Genomic DNA, 7,096 nt, shown 5'->3' with positions numbered 1-7,096 from the left:
CGCCGTGGCATGACCACACGCTCGCGCCCCGCTCCACTGCTGCCGCTGCCGCTGCTCGTCCGCCGACCCGCCGTCGGACACACCCGCCGGCGCGCCGGTGCCCACGCCCGCCAACCTTCCCGCGGCACCCAGTCGGGAGCACCAGCGCCGTTCGGGCTGCGCCCGACGCCCATTGCCCGATTGGCCCCTATGGGCCTATGACAAAGGGGCCCCGCCCAGAACGTTTAAAAAGAAGAATTTTTTAAAAATAAAATAATTAAAAAGATAATAAATAAATAAATAAAATCAAATATTAATTAATTCATTAACTAAACAATTAACTTAATTAATTCTGTTTAAATTAACTAATTAAGATTAATTAACCTAATTACTAGTTAACCTAATTAACTACTATTAATTAGTCAAAAAGTCGTTGACAGGTGGGACCCACCTGTCAGGTTGACCAGGTCAACGGTCAACGCTGACTGCTGACGTCATGCTGACATTAGCATGCACTATTCTGGATAATGTTGAATTTAAATAATTAAATAAATCCTAAAATGATTTAAATCTTTTAAAATTAATATAAAATAAACCGTAGCTCGGATGGAAAAACTTTCTACATGAAAGTTGCTCAGAACGACGAAATGAATCCGGATATGCAACCTGTTCATCCACCATGCATACCTAGCATAGCGCACACGCAACTTTCCCCTCCAATTCATCTGTCCGAAAATGCGAAAGACCGAGGATATTTTCCTGGATGTTTCCCCCCTTCACCGGTATCACCTCATAGCGCTTTAGGGCACACCTAGCACCACTACTTGTCATGTCATGCATCTTTATGCATATGTTTGCATTGTATTCATTGTTTCTTCCCCCTCTTCTCTCCGGTAGACTGCGAGACTGATGCCGCTGCTGGTGCCCCGATCGACTACGATGTTGACGACCACTACTTGCCAGAGCAACCAGGCAAGTCCCCCCCTGATCACCAGATATCGCCTACTCTTATCTCTACTGCTTGCATTAGAGTAGTGTAGCATGTCACTGCTTTCTGTTAATCCTATCCTGATGCATAGCCTGTCATTGTTGCTATAGTCATTGATACCTTACCTGCAATCCTAAATGCTTAGTATAGGATGCTAGTTTATCAGCAGTGGCCCTACATTCTTGTCTGTCTGCCATGCTATACTATCGGCTCGTGATCACTTGGGAGGTGATCACGGGTATATACTTATATACATATTATATGATACTTGTGGTGACTAAAGTTGGGTCGGCTCGTAGAGTACCCGCGAGTGATTCACGGATTGGGTCTGAAAGTACGTTTGTCCGGACGGCCCTCTAAGTGAACCTTTGTGGCGGAGCGACAGGGCAGGTTGAGACAGCCTAGGAGAGAGGTGGGCCTGGCCCTGGTCGGTGTCCGTGGTTATTTCAAGATAACACACTTAACGAGATCTGGGTATTTGATCTGAGTCTGGCCATTGGCCTATACACACTAACCAACTATGCGGGAACAGTTATGGGCACTCGACGTCGTGGTATCAGCCGAAGCCTTCGTGACGTCAGCGACTGAGCGGCGCGCGCCGGGTTGGACTGGAACGCCTGCTCTTGTATAAGGGAGGCTAGGTCTGCTCGTCGGTCGCATACGCAACGTGCAGGTGTGCAATGGGCGATGGGCCCAGACCCCTGCGCCATAGGATTAGACCGGCGTGCTGACCTCTCTGTTGTGCCTAGGTAGGGTTGCGACGTGGTGATCTTCCGAGGCCAGGCATGACCCCGACAAGTGTGTCCGGACAAAGGGGATCGAACGTGTTGGGAAATGTGGTGCACCCCTGCAGGGAAGTTAATCTATTCGAATAGCCGTGATCTTCGATAACAGGACGACTTGGAGTTGTACCATGACCTTATGACAACTAGAACCGGATACTTAATAAAACACACCCTTCCAAGTGCCAAATACAACCGATGATCGCTCTCTCACAGGGCGACGAGGGCAGGATCGCCGGGTAGGATTATGCTACGCGATGATACTTGGTTAACTTACCATCTACTCTCTTCTATTGCTTCAAGATGGAGGCTAAGAGAAGTGTAGTCTTCGATAGGACTAGCTATCCCCCTCTTATTCCGGCATTCTGCAGTTCAGTCCACATATACTACCCCTTTCATTTGAGACATTGCATATGTAGTGTAGCTCCTTGCTTGCGAGTACTTTGGATGAGTACTGACGGTTGCTTTGCTCTCCTTTTCCCCCTTTCTATACCCGATTGTTGCGACCAGACGATGGAGTCCAGGAGCTAGACGTCATCGTCGACGACGAATCCTACTACACTGGAGGTGCCAGCTACTACGTGCAGGCTGCTGACGACGACCTGGAGTAGTTTAGGAGGATCCCAGGCAGGAGGCATGCGCCTCTTTCGATATGTATCCCTGTTTGTGCTAGCCTTGTTAAGGCAAACTTGTTTAACTTATGTTTGTACTCAGATATTGTTGCTTCCGCTAACTCGTCTATGATCAAGCTCTTGTATTCGAGCCCTCGAGGCCCCTGGCTTGTAATATGATGCTTGTACGACTTATTTTATTTGTAGAGTTGTGTTGTGATATCTTCCCGTGAGTCCGTGATCTTGATCGTACACGTTTGCCTGTATGATTAGTGTACGGTTAAATCGGGGGCGTCACAAGTTGGTATCAGAGCCGACTGCCTATAGGAATCCCCCTTCCACACCCCTTGGCCGAAGTCGAGTCTAGACATTACAAAACTTTTTACTAACATGGTTGTGTGTCTTACGGGCCCGCGTCGTCATTGGGTGGTATTAGGATCTTTTATTCCTCGTTTATACTCTGGGACTCTGATATCTCTTCTACTCAGGTTAAATGATTTTGCTAACTCTAACACTAGGTTCTCGTAACTATTTCCTCCCGGAGATCCCTCACTCCAGATGATTGTTTGGTGCACCGAAGGATCCCGAAGATACTTTGTGATGTTCTCTCGAGACTTTGTGCCAGCGCTTTTGCAATTCCCTTCCGTCGATAAACCCCCTATGGATAACCACATACACTTGTCCTTCATACAATCATTTCCCGTTGATCTTGTTATTACAAGATACCCCAAAATTCTCTCTATTGTCCTGAGAATCCTTTGAGATACTGCCTTGCAGTTCCTTGCCGCATGAATACCCCCTACACTTAATTTCTCTCACTTACCGAGTATCCGTTCTTCCCCCGTTGTTCATCACAAGATACACTGAAGTACTATTTGATCTTCCGGTAATCCTCTGCCCGCTATTTCTCTATGAATACTTGGCTTGCATTATGGTTGTGTTCCATATGACTAGCAATATTCATTAGTATCCTTTGTCTTTATCATTTCGAGCCCCTTGAATCAATATTTTGCGAATGCTTGCCATCCTCAATCAGATCCTAGAATTCATCCTTCCGGCTCAAACGACATTTTAAAGATGAGCCGGATCTCGACCAATCTAATTGCCATCGATTATTCCCCTAAGACTATTAAACTTATCCATCCCTAATCAGAGCATTGCTTCTGATCCCTTGTCTTGGAATTCATAATTTCTTTGCATTTGAGCTTTGAGTTAGTCAGTTGTTTCTATAATCCAATGTCTTTGCATTGATTCTTCCTCTGGTTGTGTGATGATACTCACATCAGATCCTTTGTGGACCACCAGATCCTTTATTGGATTTTATCCGACAACGTCCTTCATATTCATTAAACTTGTGAGCCTTTCATCAGATACATAATGCCTTTGGTTAAATTGTATCCCCTGCTTTTGTCAACCATGCTCTGCTCCCGAGCTTGAGTTATTCGCTCCTGGAGTTTGTGGTATATGTTTCTACGATGCCCTGATGGGTTGAACCTATGCCTTCCTTAATCTGTGTGATCCTGAAAGATTCACATGTCATACTTATCTGGTATTGCACCAGGTAAAATTATCAACAACAACTGTCATTTTCGAAAAGCGAGAGGTGAATGGAAGGTTATGCATTGAGGAAGTGGGAGTCGACCTTGAACCTTTGTGTTCATGCCCATGGACACGATGTAGATCCTATCATGGAAGCCTCTTGTAATAATAACTATTTCCTTGATTTAATATCATTTGATATATGTGAATTGGTCCTTTGCAATCGTGCTTCCGATCATATTTTCTCCTTGATTCCATTTCTCAGACTAGTTAAAGCACTTGTCTTCTGCAGATCAATGCACCAGTGCAACCTCTATTATGTTCTACCTTCGAGTATTACCCCATGGTATCTCGATAAAATCACAGAACCATATTACTTCTTGTGAGTTCTTCAAGTATTATTTCTCACCAATTTCAATTTTTCCCTGGGTTCTGAGTTGTTAGACACTCAGGGACACCGATAGTGAATCGAGCCTGAAATCCGATTCATTAACTCTAAGTAATTTTCATTGCTTATGAGTTTAATAATCCTTCAATTCATTCCTAGCCTTATCGGCTATATCATTATCGTGCTAAATTTTATTTGTGCTACCTCGTCCTTCTTCTCGACGCACAATTTTCGACGACGAGCTAATCTTACGTCGAACTTCCTCATCATATCATTTCTCCTTGAACATCAAACTTGATTTCGAGTTTATGTCATACCCTGGTTCCCATAACTTTTTGCTTCATCATCATTTGACTTGATGGCATCGCCGACCGATTACATCTTCATGAAATCTCTCGATAACTGTGTCGTGACCATCATCAACATCCTAAGCTCTTCCAAGATATATATCGAATTCTTGATAGGCAATACCATCCTTGCCCCTCGATGATTCATGTTATCATCAACCACTTTATTGCCTTCCGTTCAACAAAACTTGTTCGTGTTTTGTGTTATACCTTGAGATCACGCTACCTAAGCCCATATGTCGGGTGCACCTTTCAATCAATGATTAAATGTGTATGTTTTCCTCGAGCATAACTCATTATATCATTTGATTTGACAAATTTTATCTCCTTGTTCGAATACTGGTGGGGATCCATCTTTTGGAAATCTTGATTCGTTGTCGCTGATTTCACCAGCCACCTCCTCATCCTCTCCTTGGTTTAATGATGAACCCATGGTTCGGAACTTGTTTCCATAGTTCATTACCCGAGAATCTTACAATGTCATCTCGTCAATTTGTGTTGCACCTTTTCTTCTCAGACATCCTGAGTCCGAGGTATCCTGACACCAATCAGATCTGAATCTCGGTCAGATATGATGGTTGGGACATATTTCCAAGAGTGATAACATTGGTATTTATATGATCCGACAAGGTGATTTCATGCCTAGCACAACTGGTCGGAGGACCTATTGTTATAGTTTCCTTTTTTGCAAGGTTAACCATTCTTCCATGAGGAAATTGTAAGACTTATTCTATAAGTTGTTCCTGATGAATCCTTTGAGTGTCCGAAGTCTGACGTTGCTTGAAGACCATGTCAATGCTATCTCGAAGCATGTCTGTGGAACTCTGATTTTTTTCAGCAAGAACATTTGAAGCCCAATGCTAAATGTTTCTTACTCAATTATCCAAACACCGTTGTATGGGTAATGTCATGAAAATTATCTCCCCTTACCTAAAGAGTTTTCTACATTATATCCTGTAATGGATATCATGCCCTGCTTGTCCTTGGGAAGGATATACCCCTGAAATATGTCTTTAAGCACATTTTCCTTTCCATTCTTCTGTTTAATCTGATGATCACCTTTTCCTTTCCATTGTTTGGTTTAACCTTTCTTGAGGTCTATATGATCTAAGCAGTAAAATTATCTTACTTATGTAAACACCTCGGTCTACAATTTGTCAGTAAGAACCTGTTACTATTGTTGATGACATTCCGGTATCCACCGATGGACGAGAACTTTGCCTAATGGTCCGCCTCGTTCAACGAGCAGGAAAATGGTTCTCTTTGTCCCTCGCCCTTGGTACCAACGTTGATGCCAACATAACTGACGGACTATCCTCTGACATGTCTTGCTATCATGACCGTATAAGATGTCAACTGCCTTCCTACTTTTAACCACATGGTGGGCCCATAACCCACAATTCCACATGATCGAAACCTGACTCTTCTGTACACCCATGTTGCCAAAGTTATTCCTCATGCTTGATTTCGTATGCAATTCATGGGTCATCCCCCTAGTAATCTACTTTGGTATCAGACGCAATACTTATTCTCGTTGCTCTGGACCCCTTTCACACCTTGTTCAGGCATCAAACGATTGCCTACCTGCTTAAACTTCTCATGGTACCTCCTTACTTTGCTCTTGAATTTTTCTTAAGTTTCAGTTCAAGAGTTACTTTCCGCCACCTTCCCCCGATGTTAGCTACCAGGTAGTCAACCTTGCAGAGGTCTGTTCTTCCAGAATAACCACCCCTTATCCTCTCGTAAGTATGGTGAAGATCCTGAAGGAAGGACGACAGCTTCATCATGTTGCATTCAGGCATAGGAATGAAGACATCAATGCTATGGATCGACCTCTTCGAGAAGAGCAACCAAGACCGAGAAGATCCATTAGAATTTCGTAACCAAAACTTTCCTCCTTACTCCACCTCTTAAATATCGGGACGAGATTTCTTGTAGTGGGGGAGATTTGTAACGCCCTGGTAGTTAAGCTACAGTAATCTCCCACTAATGATGCCACGTCACCACGTTTACTGTTGTTAGACTCTCGTTGTTTCGAAAATAGTTCAAATTCAAATTTAAAATAAAGTCAAAAATAAAAAAATTCAAATGTCAAACTAAAATGTGCAAACTGTGGCAAATCAATCATAAGTTTTGTTGGTGAAAAAACCAAGTTTTTATAAAAGGTTCAAGTGTTCCAAAATGATTAAAACAGTAGTTAAAGCAATTAAATAAATGTTTATTAAATTTTGAAAAATACTAAACCATTTTTATTTCGGGGTAAAACTTTTATGGCAGTGGGTTATTTTGAAACATTGTTTATGGAGCTAATGTCATATTTTAATAAACTAAAAATAATGTGTAAAATAAAATAAAATAGTAAACGGAATAATTAAAAGAAAAATGAACTAACAAAAAAAAAGAAACAGCCCCCCGTGTTGGGCCAACCGGCCCAGCTAGAGTCAACCGGCCCGCCCCACCAC

Source organism: Triticum dicoccoides, chromosome 6A (assembly GCF_002162155.2).
Source record: "Triticum dicoccoides isolate Atlit2015 ecotype Zavitan chromosome 6A, WEW_v2.0, whole genome shotgun sequence".
NCBI classification, from domain to species: domain Eukaryota; kingdom Viridiplantae; phylum Streptophyta; class Magnoliopsida; order Poales; family Poaceae; genus Triticum; species Triticum dicoccoides.
The sequence above is the reverse complement of the archived record's forward strand: the minus strand, read 5'-3'. Positions refer to the sequence as shown.